Genomic DNA, 10,144 nt, shown 5'->3' with positions numbered 1-10,144 from the left:
TGCACGGTCTGGCGAAAAGCAAATTACAATTTATTCGCTGCCAACTGACGAGTTTTGGGGAATGCGACAGCCAAAATACACACTGAACGGGGGGCGGAGACAGCAACAGCAATTTCAGTTGCATCTTACGCCCCCTCCATTGGAAACCCGTTTCCGACTACCTTGGCTTTGTTTTTGTTGATGTTGATTACGATTATTTTCAATTAAATGTGGGAGAGCATTCCGCAAAAGCTTTTACGCAGTCTGTTTACATTTCGTATATGCTAAACAGCTGTTCGCCGAGCGAGCGAGCGAGAGAGAAGGAGGGAGAGAGAGAGAGATTAAGAGAGCGCCAGCACACGTGAGAGCGCGCGCTGTAAACGAAAAGCTAAGCCCCAGCAAAACTTTCGTCAATTGATTGAGCGGCAGCCCCAACAACAAAGCACCAGTGCTGCCAACTTTTTACCAGAATAAAAAGCTGTTTTTAGATGGAAGAAACGGAAAAAAAAGCTGAAAATTTTTACAAAAAAGCCTAAAAAAAAGCGGTTATTATAGTTTGATTGTTTTTTTTTTTTTTTTTTTAATTTACAAGATTTTTAGCATGCTATCTAATTCTTCGCGACTAGCATCGGTTTCAGAATCGTACGACCTGTTAGTACCTATCATGCGAAGATAATTTGAAGGAACTTTGTATTCATAGCAGCATTTGCCCAGTCTTCGCAAACCATATCTGTGTGTTATATTAAATAAAAAAGTAATATGTATATCGGTATCATCTTTTCACTCTCAATAAAATATTACCTTATGCTAAGAATACTGTTTATTGTGCTTAGGCTCATTGAGTTCCTTAACTTGGACTTTACCAAGTTAAGCTGGCTAAATACGCGTTCCACCTCCGCGTTGGACCATGGTAATGAAAACATTTGCAGGGCAACAGCTGCCAAGTCAAGGAATCGGCGGTTGCCGCCAGAATCCTTGTAATTGGAGACTTCATTCCAAAATTCGGAGCTGTCATTAACGTTTTCCCACTTAACTAGATTAATATCATAGTACTGCCGCTCAATGTCGGCTATTCTGTCTACTTGGAGGTGTTCCAACAATTCTGTAATTACTTTTTTTTTAGTTGACACAATTTTATCAACGGAAAAAACGTCAATGTTTTTTAAGATTTTAAAATTGTCGGGGAGACTGCAGATAAAATCAAAATTATTTAACGGTCGGTAGAAGAATCTGAAAAATTGGTTACCTCTGCTTTAGCTGCTTGATAAGTTCAATAACAAAAGAAGAGCAGCGAGCACGAATTTCTTGTTCGAGGCCTGCATCGATATTTAAAGACTTGATTTTCTTTTCAAAATCATACCCTTTGTACATATCGGATTCTACATGCTCTTTTCTTACAAGTGGCAACCGCCATGTTAACCATGGTGCGCGCAGAGGTTTGTGCAAGACTTAGCTTAAGTGTGTGTTAGTGCTACATATCCGAACGATATACATATTAGGCTAAGGCAATTAGCATTCGATATATACAAAAAATATATACAATATTTAATACAAAGTACATGTTTTCAGTATTAAAAAAAATCGAAGTATTAAAAAAAATCGAAAAAAGCCTAATTCATTTTCAAAAAAGCCAGAATTCCCGCTTCCCGCAATTCTTAAATATTTCCCGCAATTTGTCTTCGGAAAAAGCCAGATTTGACGGGAAAAAAGCTGAATTGGCAGCAGTGCAAAGCACACACACGCAAGCTACATATACAAACACAAAGTAAAGCAAAGCAACGGCAAAGCCAGCAAAACAAAACTCGGAGACCCGCTGCCGAGTCGCAGTCAGTCGTTATCGGAACTTGCTGCCGCTGTCATGTCCGAGACGTAGACGCGCACGGTTCGTTTTCTGCTGCTGGTGGGTTTTTTTGTCTGCCTTGGGTCTGTGCTGTGCTGGTCAGGTCGGGTCTGGTCTGGTCTGGTCTGCTTGCGTGTGCTTATTTGTGTGCCTTACCTTACCTCTTTTCGTTTACTGTTCGTGCGCGCGCTCTCGCCCTCACTCTCTCTCTCTCTCTCTCTGTCGCTCTCATCTACTTACATCTCCCACGCGCGCTCTCTTGACATCGTATTTTATAGTTGGTTATTTTGTTTGTAGTGTCTACGGAAAATTTACTAAAATAACAAACAAATACCAACGTCTAATTCTGTGCAGTGCATTTATATTTAAGAAGAAAACAAAATATCTATATGAAATTTAATTGCCTCTATTCAGTGGGATTGTTGTGCAAATGCAAATAAATTCTATCAGCTACACGCCGAGGCAAACAAAGTCGAATCATCAATTTCTACAGAGAAATCAAATTTCTGTTCTGTGCACCTCAAGTTCACGGCTTTTGCTGCTGCTGCTGCTGGTGTTGTTATTGTTATTGTTGCTGTTCGTTCGAGTTGTCAAAACAACATTTTTGCGTTTGTACTTGCGCAAAGTGAAATTATGCGACGCAGTGAAATTGTTGATGAGGAAAAAGGCCCGGCAGAAAATCAATTTATATCTAGCCACACAATATGGAATCGAGCCAACTCTGGTACCTGTCTGCCGGTATTTCGGCGCTTTCAGCTCCTTATCATTGTATCTTATCGTGCGTTGTTTGACAGCGTGCTAAGCATGAGCATGAATGAATGAATGAATGCCTCTACATATGTACATCCAGTGGTAGGTACTCTGCCTAGGTATGTACATGTGTCGCCCGGCTGTTGAACAAGCTGCTGTTGTTGTGCTGATTGCATACTTGTTCAATTTGTATACACATCAAATTGTCTCTCTGAGCACTCGCTGATAACAGCGCAGGCAGCTAGGCATTTCGTGAATCTCGTTTAAATTTCCACAGTCTTATCTGTCATGACCGACCTACGACCTGGCACCGGTCACTGGCGAAATTCAAACAACATTGTCTCATTCTCTCCCCGTCCCCCCATCCTGCTCCATCTCTTTTTATATACTACATACATATATGACAGATCAGATAGACATCCGTTTTCAGTGTCGTCGCGCCGTTTAGCTAATCATCTGGCAAAATGTCTTCATTTAGCTGAGATCGTGTGCGAGCGTAAAGTCATAATCGCATGCAAATCGCCGCAGAAAACAAACGCGAGTGCATAAATAAATAATAATTGCATATGTATATACGTATTTATATATGTGTTTTTAATTGCATTTAATTGAAAGCGGAAATTCACACATACAGTTATATCAATGCACAACAATAAGAGATTGTTGCAATAAAAAAGGAGAAGAAAAATAATAAGTATAATAAGAAAAATATATATAGTATATATAGAAATATCCACGGCGCTAAAGTGAAACAAATAAAACAGAAATCAAGCAACAAGGCGCACATTATAATCACTGCTGAAATCCATATCGAGTGGTAAGTTTAATCACTAATTAGCTAATTAACTACTTATTTTGTAGCCGTCGGTGTGCTGCCCCTTGTTGATTTCAGGAAATTAATTCCCACCGCCCACGCACACACACAAACACACACATAAACATTGCGCCACAGCTAGAAAATCAATAAATGTAGATATTCGACGACGTAGAACAGGGACTACCACCCCCACCCTCCATGCTCCCACCTGCCCCATCTGCAGTCCTGACGACGCTTTTCATTAGCAACAGCTGATTGCACAAGTTTGCTGACAAAATGACCTCCCACCTTTGATCAATATGAGCGCGCGCCCCCCCCAGGCGTTAAGCGTCTAACCTTGGCGCGCCTTAGCTTAGAGGTGTGGCAGACGTTGTGGGCGTGCTTGCTGTTGTTGCTGCTGCTGCTGCTGCTGCTGCTTGGCTTGCTCTGCTCTGGCGCCTTATTAGTCGCTCCCCAGACGACGCGACGCTAGCTTGACACACATGACTTACTTTCGCTGCCAGCCCGATGCAGTCCCTTTCATTCTTTCATTTTTTTTTTCTTTTTCGCGGCTGTTTCTCTTCCTTGGCCACTCGAGTGCTCCGCCCATTTGATGTTCTGCTATCTCGCGCTGACTTGAGTGGGCAGCACTCGGGTCTCAAGTGCCGCATTTGCTACTTCATCATGTCAATCAATGCTGCAACGCTTGGCCCGTTTGTCTCTGGCTGTCACAGCTCGCTTGTCTAATCAGGCCAACATTTAACAACAAACCCACACCAGCCATATCAATATTAATGAGAGCTTGGCTTGTTTTGACGTTGGCAGCGCCTGCGCCTCGGCAGAGTCCTGCTCTGCTCTCTTCCGTCTGTCGCTCCCAGCAGAGCTCTCTCCTTGGCCACCACGTGATTTTCACATGTTCTCAGTCAGACTCAGTCAGCTGCACTTTGACTTTCCCTATTTCACCCCAGGGCACACATATGAAAAGCTGAATCAGAGCTTCTGCAGCGAAATGCATTGACTGCGAGCTTCTGTCAGTGCATCTCAAGTGGATGCGTGCGGATGCAGCGAACACTTGTTGATGTCATTTTACCCAAGATTTATTTTCATAAAAGAATTATCATAGACATACGTACGTATACACACACACAGCAACTATAAATCACAGCGCCAAATCGCCGCTAATTTTAGCATATATTTATGTATGTATATATGTTTGCTTACCTCCGGCCATTTGGTTTTAGCCAGGTGCACTTTCACTCAGCTCGCTCGCATTCTAAAGTGAAAGGAGCTACTCATACATAGGTAAGCCGATCCGTCCGTCTGTCTGTCTGTGCTTTCTAAATGACGACGGCCTCTTACTCTTGGGCCGGCCACAAAGTCGTGGCCATTGCGAGTGCCATTCAGAGAAGAGTTTATCGCGCATCTTTTACGACTACGCAGCGCCTCCCACATCATCGATGCCCAGAGGCTGACCAGTAACATTCTATTTCAATTAGTGTAACTGACCTATGCCATTTGCCGGGGCCCCAACATTAATCAGCACGTTTTCAGCACATTGCTGTGTGTGTGTGTGTGTGCATTGGCCTTTGTTTATGCCCACAAAAACTGGACGAGCGAACACGGCCAATTCATGGCAGCAGCAGTACCGAGCCAGTCAGTAAACAATCGAATAGCTACTATATATTTGGCTTAGCCAACTTGTCGACATTCACAACAACAACAATATGCAATATACAACTATTGCTCGATTTTTGTTTGTAAAAACTTTTCTTGTTGTTGTCTGCTATCGATTTTCGAATTTTTATTTTTTGTTTATTAATTATGTTTATCAAACGACGGGTTATGTATACGTATGATAGAACATGTATACGCCTCTAGAACATCTAGAGTAATATTCTTAATACCAATGGGCGTTCTGGCACCTTATCTAATCTGCAACATAGATAGTATTAGTTTTTAGTTATTGATAATATATATAGTGCCATGGAGCACTAAATGTCGTACACCAAAATTAGTGATAAACACAATATTTTGAAAACAATTTGCGTGGAGTATTGGGCGAGAGATATTATTAGATATATTTGATTATTAGATATATTAGTTTTGCTATTTATAGGGAATTTCCTTACTGGCGTATGAGAGTCCAGTCTTTCATTGCGCTGCAACAGTTGATTGCTTAATCTAAATTTAATATATACAAATTGCACTAATTTAACAGTTAATAAATAAAAATGTAACTACGACTCTAGCTGTAAATATGAGTATTACTAAATAGAAGAGTCGGAACCTGGCAATTTGCAATCACGCAACGCATGCATCATCTTTCGCAGAGCTCATTGAATGTGTCTGTAACTGCCGCCGATTTCCATTGCATCAATCATCTTTAATGCACTTTGCGGCAATTTGATTGCATTATTTTTGACGAGTTGCCCGCTAGGTTGATATATATATATATGTATATACATATGCATATTTTTATATATTCATCAAAAAGCAGCAGCAGCTGAAACCTGTACGAGGCGAGTAATAAACACACAATCATTTGCACGCGGGCATCATATACATTTGACATTGATGTTTAATACCTGCCACGACTACGACTGGCGGCTGTCACAATCGGCTGAAGGCCCTCGTTTACCGTTAACTGGCTAATACCCAAACCCGCCATAACTCTCTGCATACACGTCGCATATACAAGTCGATTTCTTGTTGTTGCTTCTCTTCGATTAACCGTTGTTTAAAATGCAACTACGCAGAATGAATATGATTTGAGCATGCGGCGAATATAAATAAATAATTCGTTAAGTATTTATTTTGCTTTGTTTCTTTTAATCTTTTCTCTTAGTCAGCCCCACTCGGATTACACCTAAAAGCAATTTTCGTCAATAATTTGCAATTTATCAGAAATTTCTGTTAATTTTGTATTCTGCAGCTGTTTAAAAGAGCTTTATTGTTTTTTTTTTTATGGCACACGAGCTTTCATAAAAGCACCGTGAGCCGGTTTCGTTTAGTTGCCAGGATTTCGCATAGATGGCGCTGTGTGCTGGGGAGCTTTGGCAGGCTTTGACTGATGTAGGTGAAAGCTTCGCTTAAGCAGCTAACCTGTTGCACTGGGCCAGCTTTCTTAATATCGTGTATATGACATCAGCGCTGCACTTTCTTATCAGCGACACAGCTGGCTGATTAGACTGATAAGCGAGGCATGAATTCCGGAGTATATGCTCCCATTGCAATTGCATTTGAAAAAGGGAAAATCTTATCGTGTAATGTTCATAAGCACTTCACTACATACAGAATCGTGTACACATGTAGTTGATGTACTCGAGACATCGCGTGGGCTGTGAACGTGCGCGCTAACAACAATAAATGAAATGAAAAAAAAAAATCTATAATAGAAAAAAAGAAATACAACAATAATAATAATAACTCAACACAAAGCAACTGCAAGATAAAACAAAAAGGAACAACAACAACATCCACGACGAACCGACGTTTGGCATTATAATGAATCGACTGCAATGTGAGCAAATGTCACGTTTATGTAAGCGCAGCAGCCCGAGTTCGGCTGGCGTTTGTTTTGGAAATTGAAATAGTCTCGTATTAGCCGCGAATCTCTCATAAACAATAGAAATAAAAGGCAAATAGCAATCGCCAATTGTCGATGTTAAAAAAATGCGCACAAATTTGGTTTTACCGTGCAGCAGCAGGAAATTAAATATTGCAAGCGATACGAAGGTGGTGGGGAGTCGACGAGCGTACCCAAAAATAAATGACGTGACATCAGAAAACAATATACGATATACAATATAAACACTATACACACATTATACAAAACACACACAAAATGTAAACTACACAGAAACGTGCGAGTCTGTATTTTGCATGAAATTTAAATGATTGAGCTAGCAGGAGATGGATAGATAGGTAGATAGATGGGTAGATAGATATACATATATCATGTATTGGAGTTTCAATAAAAACATATATATATATATACATATATGTATATATATTTGGGGCATTTAGATAGCCAAAACATATATATATATATATATTTTAATTTCAATTTGAATATTGTTTTGTATCTTGTTTTTTATATTATTTTATAATTTGCTATTGTAATTGCTTTTTAGTTTGTTTCTCGTTTGCAGTTGGTATTTAGCGGCTTTTACTAGAGTATTGGATGTCGTAAAACTAGATTTGTTTGGTTGTGTAATTGCAAATTGTGGCCAAGGTGAGGGAATATTTCAATATTAAGCGGAGCATCAAATGAGGCATTCCGATGCGTATATCCACTCGAGACAAATAGTTTAGGGCGGTAGCATTAAGATTGTATTGATATGATTGTTGATTGTTTGTTTATTACGTGTCCGACCCAGGGTACGTCGGATAGCTTTGTTTGAGCAATGTTGCCCATGTTGCCCACTCAGACTCGCCTGAGGAAGGTGGTTTGTGTGGTTAAATGGCATACTGATGCGATGACGTAGAATTGATGTTTATATCTGCAAATCGAGGTCAGTTAAGTAGTGCCGCTTAACTGAATAGGTCGGACAATTTTCGAAAGTTTTGAAAAATTATATCTCTTCAGCAAACATTCCGACATGAATGAAATCAATGTTGTTCTTTGAAGAAGAGTTAATCAGTGATGACAAAGACAAGTTTTTGGCCAAACGACAACGAATGCGATTTTATACCCTTAATCCATTAAAAATGGGAAATCAGGGTATAATGGATTCATTAAAATGTATGTAACAGGCTATCAATAGTCTTATCCTTATTAATATCAAGTATACGCCTTGATAGGATAGAAGAAGAAGATAGATTATAGAAATATAAATATATAGGCAGTATAAATATTTTCTTCTATATTAAGTACTATAAGAATGAACGAGTTATATAAAATTGATCGAGCTCAATAAGTGATGAGTGGTAGCTGTCATCAACATTATTTAATTAGGCATTCGAACGAATTCTCTTCTTTAAAGAAGGTCATTTTTTATATGATAAAATGTAATATTTATTGTGAAGTTGTGTCTGGTAATCGATGAAGAATCTCGTTGGTATTCCTTCAAGAAACCGGTTGAGCGTTAAACTGCTTTTACAAATCTCCAAATGTATACAGAAAACAATCAGCTCTGGCGTTCTACATAAATTTGCATATTTTTTTGAGAGAGACTACGGCCATCTACTGAGATGCCAGCCAAGTTTTAGTTACTGTTGCAGACTGTTGCGTTCGCCGCAGCTGACATGAAAAAAGAACAGAAAAAAAGAGAGAAAAACAACAACAACAAAAAATGTAAAAGAAAGAAAAAAAGAAAAACATGAAAACATCGAGAAAAAACAGCCAAAAAGTGTGTCAATGAAATTTCGAGCACTAAATTGCAATGGTCGCACTGCTGCTGTTTGCTGCCCGTCTTCGTTTGGCTTCGTAGCCAACTTTTTGATACCCTTCCAAGGCGAGACGTCAGCTTGGACATGGTTCATATTTTTAATTATAGCCGCCAGCGATTGTTATTATCAATGTTATTCTCTTTTATATTATATTCCCTTAGCTTTCATTTGACGCTCTGAGCTATAGCCAAGAGCAATCGTTCAGATCAGCATCTAACTAGAGCACAATTAGTTGTGTTTAGAGCTCAAACCTTCTATTTATTTTGCTTCTTCTTCATTCATTCATCGTGTGAATCACAAACTTGTTTATGCTTGTAGGCTGCTCAGTTGACCTCACTCGATGGACTTGCGCACTCGTATATATGTATGTATATATGTCTGTATTTATTCATAAACAATTAACTTGTAGCATTTGGATTGGAGCCAGAGTCGATTGGGCTGGAAAACTAGTTAGACTAGTCGTCATCGTCCACAACATCGTCATCGTCATTATTTTATTGAACGTCGCACGCCCCAAAGACTCAGCGTGTATTCTCTGGTATTAAGTAACTAATTTATTTAATATTTAATTAGTATGCAAAGCAACGCAGCGCGCTTTAGAGACCAGGAAGCCGCAGCACATGCCAACCTGCTGGGGTGTTTAGCGCTTCAAGCACCTCGCGACTGTTTGGTATTCTTTGGCTGTTGGCTTGTTACATTTTGTTGTTGTTGCTGTTGTTGTTGTCTCATAGCGCATTTGGCGTTAACTTTGATTGCGATTGCCTTTCCCTTAGCTTTTTAATGATGATACTGTGCGCATAAGCTGCACAGTGGTAAATATTTCCGTTGCATTTTACGATGCGATTTGAATCGGACATTGCTCCCATTAAATTATGCCCTCTCACATGCCCTCTCGCATGGCTAACTGCATAAACCGTTAGGCGCTCCAGCCAACGCCGGCCGGCCAAGTACAGCTTGGCCCTGTTGCGAGTGCGTGAATCAACATCATTATCAGCATCATCATCGTCATCATCAATAGAATATAAATTCTCGTACATCATTGCAGCAAAGGGAAGAGAAAATTCAAGCTGCTCTGGTTTGTATTTGTGTGGCTGGCATTAAACTGCATGATTAATCACAAATATCATTGGAATTGTCACAGACAAAATGTGAAAATCATCGAGTCAATTGTTGATTTAGTCGCTCGCTTAAAGGTTTCTCTCTCTCTCTATCTGTCACTCTCTCTCTGTCACTCTCTCCGGCCTGGGCTGGCTAATGAAGCGCATTTGAGCTGTGTTCTAGCTGTGTCACTGACACACAGAAGCGAGCGACAACTTGGACAAATATCAACACAAAACTCAAACACAAATAATCACATACATTTACCGACACACACACACACAGACAGA

At 39.9% G+C, this 10,144-nt stretch overlaps 1 long non-coding RNA gene across 1 annotated transcript; it reads right to left on the bottom strand.

Moving 5' to 3' along the window:
• Positions 1-539: 539 nt before the first annotated feature.
• On the bottom strand, positions 540-1,606 carry LOC149092039 (uncharacterized). Its single transcript, XR_016197660.1, has 3 exons — positions 1,226-1,606; positions 781-1,167; positions 540-709 (listed from the first exon to the last, which is right to left on the bottom strand). It is a non-coding gene; the product is annotated as an uncharacterized LOC149092039 (long non-coding RNA).
• Positions 1,607-10,144: the final 8,538 nt, after the last annotated feature.

The sequence above is a fragment of the Drosophila navojoa genome, chromosome 2 (genome assembly GCF_054131105.1).
Source record: "Drosophila navojoa isolate 15081-1374.11 chromosome 2, UAZ_NAV_1.0, whole genome shotgun sequence".
Lineage (NCBI taxonomy): Eukaryota > Metazoa > Arthropoda > Insecta > Diptera > Drosophilidae > Drosophila > Drosophila navojoa.
The sequence above is the reverse complement of the archived record's forward strand: the minus strand, read 5'-3'. Positions and strand labels throughout refer to the sequence as shown.